Genomic DNA, 18,700 nt, shown 5'->3' with positions numbered 1-18,700 from the left:
CCAAGTCCCTCCTTCCCCCCTCGCATTCCTCATCCCACTACCCCTTCGCTGAGAAGACCGGGAGGTGTACAATGCCCAGAGGCACAGGGCTGCTACCGTCTCCCTGACTCTCCTCGATCCTCTCAGCCGCCCTGCCGAAGTAGCCCTGGCCAAGCTGTTTTGGCTTCTACCCAAACCCACTCTCCTATGCCGTCTTCCCCGGTAGTTCACCCAAAAAGAGATTCCCAGTTTTATTGCCCTCAAAATGACGGCGAAGGCTTTTCTTCATCCACCGTTTTGCCCCCTTTCCCTGCTGTTCCTGCACTCCCCCAAAATGGAGGAGACTGCATGGCACAGCCCCCCTTTTTTCCTTCTTCTTCCCAAAATCCTCTTCTCCCCCCTCCTCCTCACCCTTTCCTGGCCCCGCCCCCTCCTAACGTGACGTCTGTGAGCTCCTCCTTCGAGTCGGGTACCACCCCCTGCATCTGGAGTCCCCGCCTTTCACTCCTCTTTGTCCTCAGCCCCTGCCTACTGGGAGGAGCCTTCTGGTTCCCACGCCTCGTCTTCCAGTTCCCACTCTGTGGAAACTGGAACCGACGCCATCTTGAACCCGGAACCGGGAGCCTCCTCTGGTCCCTTCGCTGCTCCGGTTACTTATAACCGAGCTGGCAGCAACCCCACTTGGAAACCCTTTGACCCTGCTGGGCTCAAAGAACTTTGTAAAGCCCAGAAGGAGTTTGGGAGGGAGAGTCCCTATTTCCAGAATCTCCTGCAGTCCACCCTCACTAATACAGTGTTGGTCCCAGCAGACCTCCAAAGCATTTTTTCTTGCTTGCTTTCTCCAGCCGAATTCGAGTTGTGGGATGACGGGTGGAGAAAGCAACTAAGAGAGGTCCTCCCAATCCTGTTGCAAGACCCTAATAATGCAGGGGTTTCCATGGACCACCTTACCAATGAGGGGTTGCTCGCCAAGCCACAAGACCAGGCCCGAAACACCCCAGAGCCGGTCTTAAATGCTGTAAAGCATGCGGCGGAGCACGCATTTTTAATGATGCCCCCTAAATCGGTGCCTCTACTAAATTTTACTGAAATTTGGCAACTTCCAGATGAGCCATTTATTGATTTTATTGACAAATTAAAATTAGTGGTGGAGAAGCAAGATACAAGAATTAGAGAAAGCATAATCACTCAAATAGCAAAAGCTAATGCAAATGAACCTTGTAAGAGAGTGATTATGACCCTTCCACTTGATCCTCCACCAACGTTAAAGCAAATGATTCGACACTGCACAACCTTAGTTCCAATTGGCCAACCAAATTTAAAAACGAGGGGGAATGTGGTGGGAGCTGCAGGTGCCACTGAGGGAATGGAACCTCAGGACAAGAGGATGACAAACAGAACCTGGACTTGTCATAGATGTGGCAAGCCAGGACATGTGGCCCAGAACTGCAGAGCTCCAGCCCCTATTAATCAAAGTTCCTGAGCTGTTTCCCCAGGGCAAGTAGCATCGCCCACTCCCGTGGAGGTACAGTAGGGAAACTGAGGACCCAGCGTGGATCTGCGGCCCTGCGTGATGACATAAATAAAGAAGCCGCAACCAGGAAAACTGTGACTACCACTACTGCAACCACGATGGACTCCATCACACCTCGACGGGTCCTCGTGAGTTGCGAAAGACTGAAAGACTGCTGCTTGTTTATAATAGGAGACACCATGCGTACACCACCAGAGATCTCAATAACACCAGAGATCATCCAAGTAGGATCACAAGGACTCTTTACAGTTAACATCCAATGTATTCATCCACCTTTCTTTCTTGCAGCTGGCCAGGTTCTCGCCCAGGCCATCCTCATGCCCAGAAGTTCACCAGAAAACTACAACCCATCTGTCTTCTGGGCTGAGGTGGTAGGGGAAGATAAGCCGATGCTAAGCTGCAAGATTTCATGTCAGGGCTTGGACATCAGCCTAGCAGGGATGATGGACACGGGGGCAGACGTGACGGTCATCGCCTCCAACAACTGGCCGTCACATTGGGGGTTGCAACCAGCGGAAGGTATTGTTACGGGTGTGGGAGGATCTGTGGCTGCCCAGAGAATCAGGTGTCTTGTCCAGATTGAGGGTCCAGAGGGGCGGATTGCAACAGTCTGTTCATTTGTTATTGACTCTGGGTTTACATTGTGGGGCAGGGATCTCATGTCCCAGTGGGGACCCCGGGTTCAGATCCCATCTCAACCCCGGGATTTTTAGTAGGGGCCACTGCAGAGCACCCCACCCAGAAATTGAATTGGCTCACCGATAAAAAGGTCTGGGTGGATCAGTGGCCTTTAAAAACACACCAAGTGAGAGCGCTCACTGCACTCGTGGAGGAGCAGCTGGGAAAGGGGAACATTGAGCCTTCCAACAGTGCTTGGAACTCCCCGGTCTTTGTGATCCGGAAGCTGGGGACAGACAAGTGGAGACTCCTTCACGACCTGCGGAAAATTAATGAGGTCATTGAGGACATGGGACCCCTGCAGCCTGGAATGCCATCACCCTCTATGCTCCCTAGGCAGTGGAAGCTAGCAGTCATAGACATCAAGGACTGCTTCTTCCAGATCCCCCTGCATCCGGACGATGCACCCCGGTTTGCCTTCTCGGTGCCTTCCCTCAACCGAGAGGCTCCCATGCAGCACTACCACTGGCAAGTTCTGCAGAAAGGCATGAAAACTCGCCCACCATCTGCCAGTGGTATGTCGCTCGCATTCTGTCCCGTCCAGAAAAAGGCAGCTAGAGCTGTGATCCTACACTACATGGATGATGTTTTGGTGTGTGTGCCCACGCAGCAGTACCTGGACTGGACTCTGGGGGAGGTAATCAGGGCTTTAGAGGCAGATGGATTTGAAATCCATCCCAAGAAGGTCCAGAAGACCTCACCTTTTAAATATCTAGGACTCAAAATAGAGGAGCAGACAGTGGTGCCCCAACTGTTAAAAATCAATGATAACCCCAAGACTCTGAAGGAACTCCATCAACTCTGCGGATCCATCAACTGGGTGAGGCAGCTCCTGGGACTGACGACTGAGTACCTTGCTCCTCTGTTCAACCTGCTTTGTGGGAATGAGGATCTCAAATCCCCGAGGCAGTTGACAGAAGAGGCAAGAAACTCTCTCATCAAAGTCCAGGAGGCGCTGTCATCTCACCAAGCCCATCGTTATGCCCCAGGTCTGCCCTTTCAGTTCATAGTGTTGAGGAAAATGCCATACCTCCATGGGCTGGTTTTCCAGTGGGACAAGGTGCAGAGGGATCCCCTTCTGATTATTGAGTGGGTTTTCCTCTCTCACCAGCCGTCCAAAAGTATTACCACGCCACAGGAGCTCATGGCTCAGTTGGTGATAAAGGCTAGGTCTCGCCTCCGTACCCTTGCGGGGTGTGATTTCACATGTGTTTACCTGCCACTAACAACCAATGCACTGGACCATCTCCTTCAAAACAACAATCATCTACAGTTTGCCTTTGATAGTTATTTGGGACAAATATCGGCTCACAACCCAAAACACAAATTGTTCAATTCGGCCTTTAAATTAATTCCAAAAGAAATTCATAGTCGTGAACCCCTCAATGCCCTGACGATCTTTACGGATGGTTCTGGGGCATCTCACAAGTCTGTCATCGCTTGGAGGGATCCTTGCACTCAGAAGTGGGAGTCTGATGTGCAGGTGGTCGAAGGATCACCACAGGTTGCAGAGCTTGCCGCAGTGATCCGAGCATTTGAGCAGTTCAACGAACCTTTTAATTTGGTAACAGATTCCCCATATGCAGCAGGAGTTGTGTCCAGAGCAGAAAGAGCATCACTCAGAGAGGTGGTGAATCCAAAAATCTATAACTTGCTTTCGAAGCTGATCCAAATTGTCTCCCACCGAAAGCAACCCTTTTACGTAATGCATGTGAGGTCACACACTGATCTGCCAGGGTTCATGGCAGAGGGGAATCGGAGAGCTGATGCACTAGCCATGCCTATTGAGATGGCAGACTTGCCTAATAGATTCCAGCAAGCCCAGTTGAGCCATGCCACATTCCATCAAAATGCTCCAGCCCTCATCCGGATGTTCCACCTCACCAAAGACCAGGCAAAGACAATCGTGGCGACATGCCCTAGCTGCCAGAAATACCAAGTTACCATCATTAGGCCAAGGGGTTAATCCTCGAGGCCTCAGCAGTTGTGAGGTATGGCAGATGGATGTTACCCATTTCCTCCAATTCGGTCGCCACAAATATGTACATGTATCAGTAGACACCTTTTCTGGTGCGACCTTCGCCTCAGCCCATCGTGGGGAAAGGGCAAAAGATGTCACCAACCACCTGGTTCAAGCCTTTGCTGTGCTGGGGACACCGAAAAAAATAAAACCAGACAATGGCCCAGCATATACATCTGCAGAATTTAAAAGATTCTTTGATGAATGGGGGGTGGAACATGTCACCGGCATCCCCCATTCTCCTACAGGCCAGTCAATTGTTGAGCACAAACACCAAACATTAAAAAGACTGCTTGAACAGCAGAAAGGAGGCAATGAGACTAATGCCCCCATTTTAAGACTCGCCAAAGCGCTCTTCACTTTAAATTTTTTAAACTGCTCCCATGAAGAACCGAACCCCCCTATTTTAAGGCACTTTATGTCGTACATGAAATCCCTAATTGTGCTTGGTCTTTGCATATTAAGTGCTTTAATTAATTAATTCTGAGTAAAATATTTTAAATGTTAAAATTAACCCATCAGCCCAGGTACAAAAATCAAGTTCCATTATCAGTGTTTTCAATTGTTCAAAGTAGTTTATTAAGAGAGTTGCACCCTTCCCAGTTAAAAATTCCCCAGTTAAAAATCCCCAACTTATGCTCCCTTTTCAAACTTCAAACCACCTGTACACCATAAGTTATATTTCCTGTGTTTACTGTATACTTTTACAAGTGTTTTAAGATGTGTTGGATGTATTTTAATATTTTTTAGGTGTTTTTACTTGCACTTTGGTCCCAAGGCTAACTCCAAAAACCCCAGTTCTAACAGCCAGTAGCTATTTTTAGCCCCATAGCCATTACCCTGCAGGCAAGCTCCATGGCAACCTGAATTTTAATGAAGGCATTTTAACACCCTTATGTCAACTGATACCACCCCTCTGACAACGACGAGCCATTGGTGGACGGACATGATCTGTCAAAGGGAAAGCACCAATCACTTTAAACCGAAGGGGCGGGCTGTGGGCGGGCTGTGGGCAGGCTGGGGCAGAACAAAGGCACTATAAAACAATGAGACAGGTCTAAAAAAGTTCAGAGAGAGAGAGGAGAGAGAGAGGAGAGAAGGGAGAGAGAGCCCTCTGCAGGCTAGCTGTGGTGGACGTCAGTGCTGGGCATTAAAAGCCTTACTCCTATTAAGGAGCCTTTAGTAACTTTTTTTGACTTTTGGACCAGCCAAAAGTCAGCCCAGCACTGCAAGTCCTTTTTCTCTACCTGAGGTCCAGTGCTGACCCAGCCAGAAGATCTCAGATCCCTGCACTCCTGGGGCATACAATCTGTCAAGCCATAGGATCCCAAATTTTTATATTTTTCTAATTTCTGTAATTTTTCAATTTTTCTGTTTTCAATAAATTATTTTAATTTTTTATTTAACTAAGAGTTGTCTCATTTCTCACACTTTACAAATTCAACCAAGGCTAAGCTAACTGAAAGACCTGATGTCTTGGTAAAAGACCCAGACACGCTGCAAATACACGGCCCATACCCCTTAATCACATGGGGAAGGGGGTATGGATGTGTATCAACCCCAGAAGGACCTAAATGGATCCCTGGAAAGTGGATCAAACCCTTTTTAACAAAGACATCAAAACCAAAGCAGCCTGAAAACACAGTAGCAACTGCCTGGAAAAGGAGGTGAAACAAGACCTCCTGAATAAACAAGAAATTCTCCTCCCAGGCTGCAAACATTCCCTTTCCCACCTTCTCTAATGTGTTTCCCTCCCCTAAGTGGCCCTTTGTTTTGAAAGAGGGGGAGTGCAAGGGAGCCATTGTTATTTAAGTTAATTGTATTTGTGTTAATTTTATTTATGTTACACTGTCCCTAAAGTTATCTCCCATGACTGCGTGATGACATCCTACATGCTGCTGTCCCACCTGCTGCTGCAGCTCCTCCTGTACACCGGGAGCTCCAGTGGCCAGATTCCTTCCATTATCAAGGACATTGTATGGGGTTTCTTTATGGAGTTGTTAATTTTATTAGCCCTTCCCATTTTTAAGTGTTTGGTTTTGAAATCCCTTAAGCCTTTCCCCTCATTTCAATGTAATAAAGAAGGGGGAGATGTTGGGGTGGCTCAGCCTGCTCTCGGGCTGAAACCATCAAATGTCAGTCAAACCAGGGCCATCCACTGGGTGGATTTCCCCACCCAGGACAGTGGATCAGAAGGCGGACCAGAAGAGATCTAGGTTACCTCCCCCTGGGTAGCTCCTAATCCTAAATTACCTCCCCCTGTTCCAGAAAATTCTCCCTTTCTTAGTTATTAATTGGTTCCCTGTTATGACTCCTGCCTCCCTGTTTTCCCCATTTGTTCTGAAAAATTGTATCCTCCCCTCTGCTTGTACCCCATTGGTTGTTTTCTCTTTCCCTGCCTTGCTCCACCCCCCATAAAGGGGCAAGCCTGCGTCTCCTTGAAGCTTCGCTGGTCCCTGGACCCTCCTGCAAATAAACCTGTTGGAACTCACACCAGAAGCCCCTCCTGCCTTCTTTGCCTCCAGGCTAACACGAGCCTAATCCAGCGGCTGCCCGACATGTTTTGATGAGCGGAAAGAACTCCACTACTAAATAAGTAGTAAAGTAGGTACGTTTTATTCCAGCGCGGGGACGCACGGGGGATCACTCCTCCAAAATCATGCGTGCCGACAGCTGCATTCAGCTCGGTATTTATCGGGTTACAAGTTCCATATTCATTAAGTTTCGCAACACGACTATACATATTCATCACCTAGACCCGCCCAGCCTCGCTTCGTATTATAATGAACCCAAAAGTCATTTGCATCCGTGTTGCACTTGCGCAGTGTTGTTTGGTGGTTTTGGTAGGGGTCTTCCGAGGGTCTTTTTGATGAAGGCAGGAGGTCTTCCTCGTCCTGAACTTTTCACCTTTCTCTCCTGCGCATGCTCTTTTGTACCCCTGGCCTTTGAGACTGGTTTGAGCTAGTTCGCAGGATATCTGTCTGAGACGCCCCCTGGTTTTATCAGAGGTCTCTTATCTTTTCTTCCTGCCCTGGTATGGTGACCAAGCTGGATGCATTGTTCCTGACAAACTAATTCTCCTGCTTCCCATCCCCCTGATTCAGTCCCCCCTTTTCTAAAGAGTTAGTAAATTCTTTTACTAATACTTGAATTCTTTTTCTAATGAAGTTTTTTGGTAGGCATCCCTTATAGTTTTTCCGTGTGCGTTTGACAAAGTAGTTAGAACTGATAACCTTTTTAGTACTCTATAGTTCCAAATAAGTAATGTGATAGACAGCACGAGGCAGGTACTAACCAAGTTTAATAAGACAATGATGGGGTGACATAACGTATTCAGGATACCAGTTGCAGTAGGTGACCACCCGAAAAGCGAGTCCCACCAGTTATGACTTGCGTCTTGTTTTATTCTTTGCAAGATTCTGCTAATTTTTTGTGTGTCATAATGGACAGTGACTAAGGTTTTTTCTCCGTTTCTTTGGATTTCTCTCAAAATCTCTATTAGGTCCTGATGTTTCACTAATTGCTTTACTAATGTTAGGTTCATCCCAATAGGTGTGGGTAGCAATTTATGGTAAATGGTGTAGTTAGACCGTATTAATTGATGAGATACAACTGGTGCTAAATACGAAAAGTCACACCCAACAATCTTGGCAAAATTACAAATACAAAAATTAGAGTGATTCCTGGCAGTTACATTAATAACATTGTTATCTATCATCACAGAAGTGCAGGTAGTTCTTAAGCACACACAGCCTTGACCAATATATACAAGTACAGTTTTTGGTGAAGTGTCTGGGTGGACCTCAAAGTGACACATGCCTTGTTCTGCATCAAGACATATGTCTCTGGCATCAAGTGTATTACTTTCACAGATAAATCCTTGTTGTTCCTGTGTGATGCAAGATTCTAAATTCACTGTTTGCCATTTTTCTCCTACCATCCGAGCCCATACTCTGTGTTCAGAGGGGTAAAAAACTGTCCCTTTATGGTTTAATCCCAATGCAACAATAGGATGAATTACATAAACTGTGGCATTCTGTATCGTAAGCACAAAGGCAGTAGCTATGTTAGTCATTGGGTCATAGGTGAAATTTACCAAGGTCCACCAGGATTGGAGCTTTCTTTCTAATTTAGTAGCATTGTTCCAAACAGCCTCTCGGATTTCAATAGGAAATACACCTTCATTACCTTCTCTTATGATTAAGGAAGCTGTGGACTGCATCCATAATTGAGCTTGTATGCAGCTAAGGGCTAATGAGACGTTGTCTTGAGCTGTGCCAAGTGTGTTTAATATTAGTTCGTGGTTCAGGTTGCTGAATTTTGCTAGGTCTGGGAGTATTTTTGAGACTTGCCACTGGCTGTTTCCTAATGCTACTAGGGAAGATTGTAGGGGCTGTTTTAATTTGGTCAGGTCACTGGTCGCTGTGGCCAATTTGTTCATCAGTATCTCTGAATCAATCCCATTTATGACTCCCAGTCCTGTTCCCAGCATGCCAGTCAGGTCTCTCCGCATTCTGCCTTTGAAGGGTGTTTGCTTCTGCAGCCAGGCTGTCCACCCTTCAAGGGATGTTTGAATTAAAGGGGAGCAGGCTGGTTGGATTTCAGAGATGTTAATTTGCATCAGTAGTTCTACACGCTTGAGACCATTCTGGATTAAACAGCAGTAATTGCTGGCCTGTGTTCATCACTACATAAGGGCCAATCTCATAAACCTTTGGCTCAGACTTAAGTAATGTGACCTGGATTTGGATCTGATTGTCAGAGTAGGTAGTAGGCCTAGCCATGGCATTTACCTGGAATTTGAATGAGAGTCCATTGCTGTCTTGGCCCCAAAGACAAACCACTTCCACAGTCTGTACCAATGTAAAATTATACCAACAATCTGCTTCACTTGAATAACTACAGATTCCACGGTGTCTGTCTGTAGGAGTAGTTGAGACACTGATTTGGGTTGCTTTTCTATGAGTAGTCCCATTAACCATTCGGCATCCTATCTTGATTTTTTCTCCTACAGTCCCCTGGAGCTGCCAAGTTCTTTGTTTTTCCCATTCTTGCTTTGTATACACTTGGTTTCTGTGCATGACTACAGTCAACAGGTTTAAATTTTTTATATCAGAATATTTCCCCATGAGTCCAGTAACCCGCATAAAGGCTTGGGACCATATGTCTTCTCTCCTATGAATAACTTCCCAGCTGAAGGTTACAATTATAACTGTGAGAAAAACAATTTTCTGGGTTATACTTGTGTGCCACCCTGACATTTTCATTTTGTTTGGGTAAACTTCAATTTCAGTTCATCATCCCCAGGGGTCACTTTCCATGGGGTCTCTGGAGCCTTCTTTACTCGGGTGTGGTGAATCCAGGCACTCTGTTCTCTGATCTTAATTGCGGTGTAAGTGGTGAAAAGCACCTGGAATGGTCCTTCCCACTGTGGTTCTAGAGTCTTTTCTGTAAGAGACTTAACATATACATAATCTCCAGGCTGAATGTCATGTACAGGACCGTCCAAGCCTCGACTTCGAGTTCCAGCCACATGTTTTCTAATTTCTCTAAGCTGTTTATCTAAGGCAATCATGTAGGTGGTTAGCATCTCTTCCCCTATTTGGGTAGATATGCCTTTCTGTACCCCATATGGTCTCCCATAAAGTATTTTAAAGGGACTTAACTTTTCCTTAATTCTGGGCTTGGTCCGAATTCGTAACAATGCAAGTGGAAAAGATTGGGGCCAAGGTAGGTTAGCTTCTTGCCCTAATCTCACAATTTGCTGTTTAATCAAATGATTCATTTTCTCTACTTGGCCACTTGACTGGGGATGGTATGGAGTGTGGAGTTCCCAGTCTATGCTTAAATGTCGGCTAGTTTGTTGTACCACCCTTGAAATAAAATGTGGTCCCTTATCTGAGGATATCGTGGCTGGAACTCCGAAGCGCGGTATTATTTCTTGTAGTAACACCTTGGTTACTTCTCGAGCCTTAGCGGTCTTAGTAGGAAAAGCTTCTGGCCATCCTGAAAAAGTATCCATTAGCGCTAATAAATATCGGTACCCCTCTTTTCTTGGAAGTTCTGTGAAATCAATTTGCCACTGCTGTCCAGGCCCATGACCTCTCCCAATCTGGCCCATTTTTGGTTTGGGGGTATTCTTGGGATTAGTCTGGAGGCAAAGGTTACACTGTCGAGTTACTTGCACAACAGTTTCATATAAGTTTCTGGCGGTAATTTTCCCAATTAAGTAGTTATATAAGGCATTTGTTCCCCAGTGTGTTTTCTGGTGTTCCTCTCTAATTACGGCCCATAGCAAATGAGAGGGAATAACTACTTTTCCTTCTGCAGTAATAGCCCATCCCTCTTTGTTAAATGTTCCTCTTTCATCTTTAATCAATTTCTTGTCTTTTTTATTATATGTTGGCTTACCCTCTAGGGAAAGTTGTTCATCTGGGATCAAGGCTCCAGTTATTGTTACCTCACCTTTTGCTGCTTCTTTTGCCTCTCTGTCTGCCAGTTCATTCCCTTCTTCCAATTCTGAGCTCACCTTTTGATGCGCCCTTATGTGCATGATTGCTACCTTCTCAGGTAGCTGGACTGCTTCTAACAGCTGCATTATTTCTTGTGCGTGTTTGATGTTCTTTCCATGCGAATTTAACAGTCCTCTTTCTTTCCAAATGGCCCCATGTGCATGTACAACTCCAAATGCATACCTTGAGTCTGTATAAATGTTTATTTTCTTTCCTTTTGCCATCTCTAAGGCATGGGTTAGGGCTATTATTTCAGCCTTCTGCGCGGAGGTGTTTGTTGGCAGGGGTCCAGATTCTATCACCTCGCGGCAGGTGGTAACTGCATACCCAGCATGCCGCTTTCCACTGATGATGTAGCTGCTCCCATCAGTAAACCAGGTCTCTGTGTTGCTTAAAGGGGTATCCTTTAGGTCCGGGCGGCTGGAGTAGGTAGCTTCGATAGTCTCCAGGCAATCGTGGCGTACTGGTTCCCCTTGATTTCCACTGAGAAAGGAAGCTGGATTGACAATGTTAGTTACCACTATTTCTACATCATCTTGTTCTACCATGATGGCTTGATATTTCAGGAACCTTTGTAGGGAGAGCCAGTGCCCACCTTTCACTTCCAGCACCGTGGACACCGTGTGGGACACCAGCACAGTCATTCTCTGGCCCAAGGTGAATTTGCGTGCTTCCTGGATGTTTAGCACGACTGCTGCAACAGCTCTGAGGCACCCAGGCCATCCTTTGGCTGCTGCATCTAGCTGCTTAGAGAAATAGGCAACTGCCCGTTGGTATGGGCCCAGGTCCTGTGCTAGTATTCCCAGGGTGATCCCTTGCTTCTCATGGGAAAATAGAAAGAATGGCTTACTCATGTCTGGAAGACCTAGAGCTGGAGCTGACATGAGGGCATTCTTTAGCTGGCTGAAGGCCCGCGTGGCCTCCTTTGTCCACTGGAGATCTCTGCTTTCCTTTGTAATGAGCTCATATAGTGGTTTCATGAGCAGCCCGTAATTGTAAATCCACAGTCTGCACCACCCTGTCATCCCCAGAAAAGTCCGTAACTTTTTCACTGTCTGGGGTTTTGGGGTTTGGCATATCGCTTCTTTGCAATCTTGCCTCAAAGTTCGTTGCCCAGCACTGACTTCATAGCCCAGATAGACCACTTTTTGTTTCACCACCTGAGCCTTTTTCTTGGATACCCTGTACCCTTGGAGTCCCAGGAAGTTTAAAAGGCTTACCGTCCAGGCTGTGCAAGCTTCCTCTGTTCTGGTAGCTATTAAGAGATCATCCACGTACTGCAGTAGCTTCCCTTCTCCTGGTGGGGCTTCCCAGGATTCTACGTCTTTTGCGAGCTGTTCTCCAAACAGGGTGGGACTGTTCTTAAATCCCTGAGGCAGCACCGTCCATGTGAGCTGGGTTTTGCACCCACTCTTAAGGCTTTCCCATTCAAATGCAAAAATTTTCTGGCTGGCTTCATGGAGAGGGAGGCAAAAGAAGGCATCCTTTAGATCTAAAACGGTAAACCAAGTTAGCTCTGGTGTTAAACATGTTAACAGAGTGTAAGGGTTTGCCACCACAGGAAGAGGTCCTCAGTTATCTTGTTAACAGCCCGTAAATCCTGTACCACCCGGTAAGACCCATCAGGTTTACGGACAGGCAGGATAGGAGTATTGAAATCAGACTGGCGCTCCTTTAGTAATCCCAACTGTAAGAATTTTTCAATTATTGGGCCAATTCCTTCCCTGTCTTCCCTTTTAAGGGGGTACTGTTTAATTCTAACTGGTTGTCTCCCTTCTTTGAGTTTGATCTGTATTGGGGTTGCATTTTTGGCTCTCCCAGGTACATCTGTGGCCCAGACTCCTGGGAACACTTGGCCCATTATCTCTGCCCTAATTTCCTCTACAGGGTCTTTGGTTGTTAATATTAGGCTCAGTATTTCTACATACTGTTGGTCATTTACCTCCAGAATAACTTCTCCATTCCTAAAAATAATGGTTGCTTGTAATTGTCCTAATAAATCTCTTCCCAAGAGAGCCTTTGGAGAATTGGGTAAATATAAAAACTTGTGAATACCCCATTGTTTCCCGATTTTATATTTCAGTGGTTTAAAAAAATAAGCTTTTTCAGATTGGCCAGTTGCTCCATGTACCACAATATAGTCATCCCCCACAGGCATTAAAGCTTTATTTAAAACTGAATATGTTGCCCCTGTATCCACCAAAAATTCTATTTCTTTTTCCTTGTCCGCTAGCTTCATTATAACCAGTGGATCTGCTAGGGTAGAATCCCCCGGTCCTCTTCAATCTTCTTTCACGTGTGCAACCACCCTCCTCCTTCCTCGGTTTCCCTTGTTCTGGTGGTCTTCTTGTCTTGTTTCTGGGCACTCGTTTTTCCAATGACCAAACCTCCCACAAATCGCGCATTGGTCTCTACCTAGCAGGGGTGGGCCTTGTCTGGGAGGTCCTCGTCTGGGGGGTCCTTGTCTAAGTTTTTCTCTATTCCCTTCTTTTACTACTGCTACTAATTTCCTCATCCCTTGCTTGTAACCTTCTTCTCGATTACTGAATACCCTCCAAGCTGCATCTAATAGAGTTTCCAGGTTCCTCCCTTCTGGCCCCTGAAGTTTCTGCAATTTACGTCTGATATCTCCTGTGGATTGTCCTAGAAACAGAGATACCAGCTGTTGTACCCCTACCTTGGTCTCAGGATCCAGCGATGTGTTACGGCGCATTGCATCCCTCAGACGATCCAGGAATTCGGATGGTGACTCGGAAGGACCCTGTCTTATTGCGTACAAAGCTGACCAGTTTAGGGTCTTGGGGATAGCCCTTTCCACCCCTTTTGCTATCCATTCTTGATAACCTTTTAATTTCTTTAATTCAGCTGTTCTATTCGGATTCCAGTGTGGTTCCTGGAGTGGGAAGTAATCTTTTACATCTAATTGTTGTGTTTTGTAATAGTCCTCTGCCAAGTCTCGAGCTGTTTTCAAAACTAGCTGTCTTTCTGTCTCTGTTAGTCCACCCAATAGTAATTGTATATCAGCCCAATCTGGATTATGCTGTTTAATTATAAGTCGCAAGCGCTCAGCAGTACCTGCTGGATCACTTCGGTAATTTTTGGCAACGTTATACCATGCATCTAGGTCAGCAGTAGAGAAAGGTACCCTAATTAACATTGTATCCCCATCAGGTGCCACTGCCTCTCTCAGAGGTGCCATCAGTACCTGTTTCCTGGTTCGGGACAAGACAGGACTGCCCGGGGGAGAGGGGGTTGGCGTTGGTGTTCCTTCCGAGTCTGCGTCCTCTTCCTGTCTCCTAAAGGGAGGCTTAAGCAAATCGGTTAATTCATCATCATCTTGTCCCTGAGCTGCTGCTTGATAGACTTTGTCTGACCTTGTGCATCTTTGACCTATACTGCATGACGATCAGCATCGTTTAATTCTTCTTCGGCCCTTTTATTTTCTTTTTCCAGAGCTAACACCATAGGAGCACTGAGGGGTTTGATTCCACAATCTCTCTGCCATTCAGGGTGTTTTCGGAGAGAAAAAAATGCGTCAGCGTAGGAAACTTCTTCCCATTTACCTTCCCGCCTCAGAAACAGCATTAACTGAAGCAAGGTATTATAATCTAAAGTTCCATTAGATGGCCATTTGGCTTCATTTTCTAATTTATACAGTGGCCACCACTGGGTACAATATTTTATAAGGGTTCTTTTATTTTCTGTGCCTCCAGCTCCTACTATCTCCTTCCAATGTGCCAAAATACAGCCAAGCAGGCTTGCTCTGGGGATTTCCTTACTTTGTCTGGTTCCCATCCTATTCAGAGTTTGAGTTTACTCAAATACTGTGCCACCCCCTTCGGGTCACCTGTATAGTGTATAGGTCACTCTTTATAAATTCTCTTGTGCCTTCTGCCAAGCCTGCTTTGCTGCTGCTTGAAATCCCTTTTTTTTTTTTTTTTTTTTTTTTTCTCTCTCTCACAGTTCTTTCGCAATTTCTTCCTGAGCCTCCCAAATCTCAGGTACCAAATGCGACTTCCCACACACAATCTTTAAAATCTCAGGTTCTGATACATTCACAAAAACAAGTTATTCCACGTACTCTTTCAAACTAAATTCTCTGCTGGTTGTTCCCAATCAAGAGCCAGTAATCTTTCTGCAGAGGTTCTCCCAGCCACGAATCCAAATTCAACAAGCAAGCACTCCCCCAAACAAATGTCTCAATATCACACTCTCAAACAACACACGGCAACACGCACGCTCCCGTTTTACAAACAAATAGGCGACCTAATACACATCTACACACATAAAAGCAGTCCGACAACAACCAATGTCCACACAGACATGTAAGCAACACAACATTCAAACCAGCTACTAGTAGCAAAAATGTGCGCAGCACTCGCTTGTAATAGTTTCAGGGTCCCGCTTATATTTAACAAGTTTCGGTGGGACCCCCCCCTTGGAACCACCCGATCCGCTCCCAGGATCGCTAGAGGCCGCCCTATCGGTCGGCGATTCCCCCTTGCCGGCTCCGGTAGCCGGTGGCGTGCAAGCTCCACCTTTACCCTCACAGGGACTGTGCTCTTGTGCGCGTGACGTCTCCTCGCGGCTTACCAGCAGCCCTGGCCACGCGTACGACTTACAGGCACCCTAAATGCAAAACATACCGTTTATCCGCAGTTCCAGCAGGTCGTTGTCTGTCCGCCGCAGTGAGCGAGCCGAGGGGCGGAGATCGTCCAGGAAAGCCCTGGGGCGCGCCTAGGATGTCCGCTCGTCAGCCGATCCTGCAGCCGGACAGAGGTTCTCCTGCCTGCTCGCCAAATGATGAGCGGAAAGAACTCCACTACTAAATAAGTAGTAAAGTAGGTATGTTTTATTCCAGTACTGGGACGCACGGGGGATCACTCCTCCAAAATCATGCGTGCCGACAGCTGCATTCAGCTCGGTATTTATCGGGTTACAAGTTCCGTATTCATTAAGTTTCGCAACACGACTATACATATTCATCACCTAGCCCCGCCCAGCCTCGCTTCGTATTATAATGAACCCAAAAGTCATTTGCATCCACGTTGCGCTTGAGCAGTGTTGTTTGGTGGTTTTGGTAGGGGTTTTCCGAGGGTCTTTTTGATGAAGTCAGGAAGTCTTCCTCGTCCTGAACTTTTCACCTTTCTCCCCTGCGCATGCTCTTTTGTACCCCTGGCCTTTGAGACTGGTTTGAGCTAGTTCGCAGGATATCTGAGATTCCCCCTGGTTTTATCAGAGGTCTCTTATCTTTTCTTCCTGCCCTGATATGCTGACCAAGCTGGATGCATTGTTCCTGACAAACTAATTCTCCTGCTTCCCATCCCCCTGATTCAGTTTCCTCTGAGGAGGAGCCAGCGCACACACCCATCTCACACCTATTCCACTGAGCCGTCCAGCGAGGACGTTGTGGAGGCTAACGCTGCGTCCCCTCTGCCCGAGGGCACGCCGAGGCTTGTGATAACAAGCCCCTGGTTGTGTTACAAGCCGGGTGCTTCCTCCCTTCCCTGCCACAGCTGGGAAACAAATTGCTATCTGTGTGTGACCTTGAACAAGCTGCAAACTGCTTTGAGAAAGTTTTGGCCATTTTTTTACTTCCCCCTCCCAGGCTCAGTTTAGAGGCATAGAAAGGCACAAAAATTAATTTCTGGGCATAGGCAGCGATATGGGATACACATCATAAGGTCACCCCAAGACAGGCGGCCACGCCTCGTCGCCCTAGGAACGGGGGCCTCGGCTCCCCGCTCTCTCCACCGGCACGGGCAGTGCCAGCAGCCTCTCGCTGCCGTCGCCGCTGGCCGCACGCCTGGCCGCGCGCCGCCCAGCCGGCCCCGCCGCTCCGCGGGGTCACACGGCACCTGCCGTGGGCGGCCGCCGAGCGACAGGAACCAGAAGCGCACACCGCCGCGCCACTCGCCGCCCCGTGCGGGGGCTCCTCTCCTCGCGCTACCACGACGGAGCCACCCCGCCCCGCCTTCCCCGTCGCCTGCGGCGCAACGCGTGTGCTCCGCGCCACGCGGCACGCGTGCGGCCGGGCCCTGCCGAGCCGCGGGCGGAGCCGGGACATGGCCCGGCCGGGAGAGCTTCCGCGAGGCTGAGCGGGCGGCCAGCACAGCCGAGCGTGAGTGCGCCAGGAGGGGGGTGACCGGCGGCGCGCTGGAGAGATAGATGGAGGTGGCAGCACGGCATGGCGTAAAATAGCTGATTGTCCCACAGCCGCCCGCTCCGCAGCCCCTCGGCTGCTGTCGAGAGGGGCCCCGGTCCCGCCCATAGCGAGGTGGCTCCACAGCCCGCGGGCAGCCCTGGCGAGGCAGGGGAACGCTGCGGGCAGCCCCGGGGCCACGCAGCCGTCCGTAACGCGCGGTGGGAGCCGCCGGGAACTATTTTACACCTCCCAGAGCGCTGGGGGGGGCGGGGTGGGGGGGCGCACGGAGACCACGAGGCAGGTCGCTGCCGTTAGGTAAATTAATCCCCAATGCCAGAGGTTTATGTCCAAAAAGGAGACAGCGGAGTCCTGTAACATTCTTCAGCTACAGGGAGAGGCCATGGGGCTTTTCCCATGGGATCTCTCAAACGGTTGCGGGATGCAGCCCACTTTTTATGCTAAGTTCCCGGCCACAGCACCCTCTTCCTTTTCCCCATTGGCTGAGGTACTCGGGAGGTACAGACTTCCTGAACTGCCTACTCTATGTGCCCCTCTATTATGCACCCCCCTTTTGGTATTGTTATAAACATATATTGTAATACTGGCTTCTCGCAAGTATTAAGGTAGATATTATATAATGTTAGAAATGCTTTTGCTGTGTGGATGTAGTTTTCTTTCTTTTTAGCAAGAATGTTAGCAAGTGTGAGCAAGTAAGATAACCTCCAAGTGAACAGAGGATGAGGCCCAAGGAGCTGCTAATCAACACTTTGTCCAGAGAACAAAAGGGCCTAAAGGCTACTCTGCCCAGAGAACAGGGGGGCCAGGGGGGCCCAGAGCCACTATCACCGCTCTGCCCGGGGGGCAAAGAGGCCCAAAGCTGCAATCAGCCCTGACTGTCTGGAGAATTGAGAGGTCCACTCTACTATCAACTCTCACCTAGTGAGCCCAAGCCCAAGAATCAAAAGAAAAAAACCGCAAGGCAGAAGAATACGCATGCTCTAAAAAGGCGGAACCACGGAGTGGCCATGCAGAACAGCTCCTGGAAAAGTTTGAATATGCATAAAGAACAGACAGTAAAAATGGTATAAAAAGGACTGACCTCGAGCATCAGGTGTGTTCTTGGCAAAGTGCCAAGACACCCGGCCATTATCCCTTTGCTTTATTTTATGTGTCTCTTATTGTCTTTATATTAAACCCTTTAAATTCTCACAGGAGAGTGGACCTCGTTTTTCACAGTTTGGAAAAGAAAGAAAAAGAAACTATTCCTAATTCTGAAGAGCGGAAAGAACTCCACTACTAAATAAGTAGTAAAGAAGGTATGTTTTATTCCAGCGCTGGGACGCACGGGGGATCGCGCCTCCAAAATCATGCGTGCCGACAGCTGCATTCAGCTCGGTATTTATCGGGTTGCAGGTTCCATATTCATTAAGTTTCGCAACACGACTATACATATTCATCACCTAGCCCCGCCCAGCCTCGCTTCGTATTATAATGAACCCAAAAGTCATTTGCATCCGCGTTGCGCTTGCACAGTGTTGTTTGGTGGTTATGGTAGGGGTCTTCCGAGGGTCTTTTTGATGAAGTCAAGAGTTTTCCTCGTCCTGAACTTTTCACCTATCTTCCCTGCGCATGCTCTTTTGTACCCCTGGCCTTTGAGACTGGTTTGAGCTAGTTCGCAGGATATCTGTCTGGGACTCCCCCTGGTTTTATCAGAGGTCTCTTATCTTTTCTTCCTGCCTTGGTATGCTGACCAAGCTAGATGCATTGTTCTTAACAAACTAATTCTCCTGCTTCCCATTCCCCTGATTCAATTCTATTACGTCTTTGTTGCC

Source organism: Coloeus monedula (genome assembly GCF_965178545.1).
Source record: "Coloeus monedula genome assembly, chromosome: W".
In the NCBI taxonomy this organism is placed as follows: domain Eukaryota; kingdom Metazoa; phylum Chordata; class Aves; order Passeriformes; family Corvidae; genus Coloeus; species Coloeus monedula.
This window is presented reverse-complemented; position numbering follows the sequence as displayed.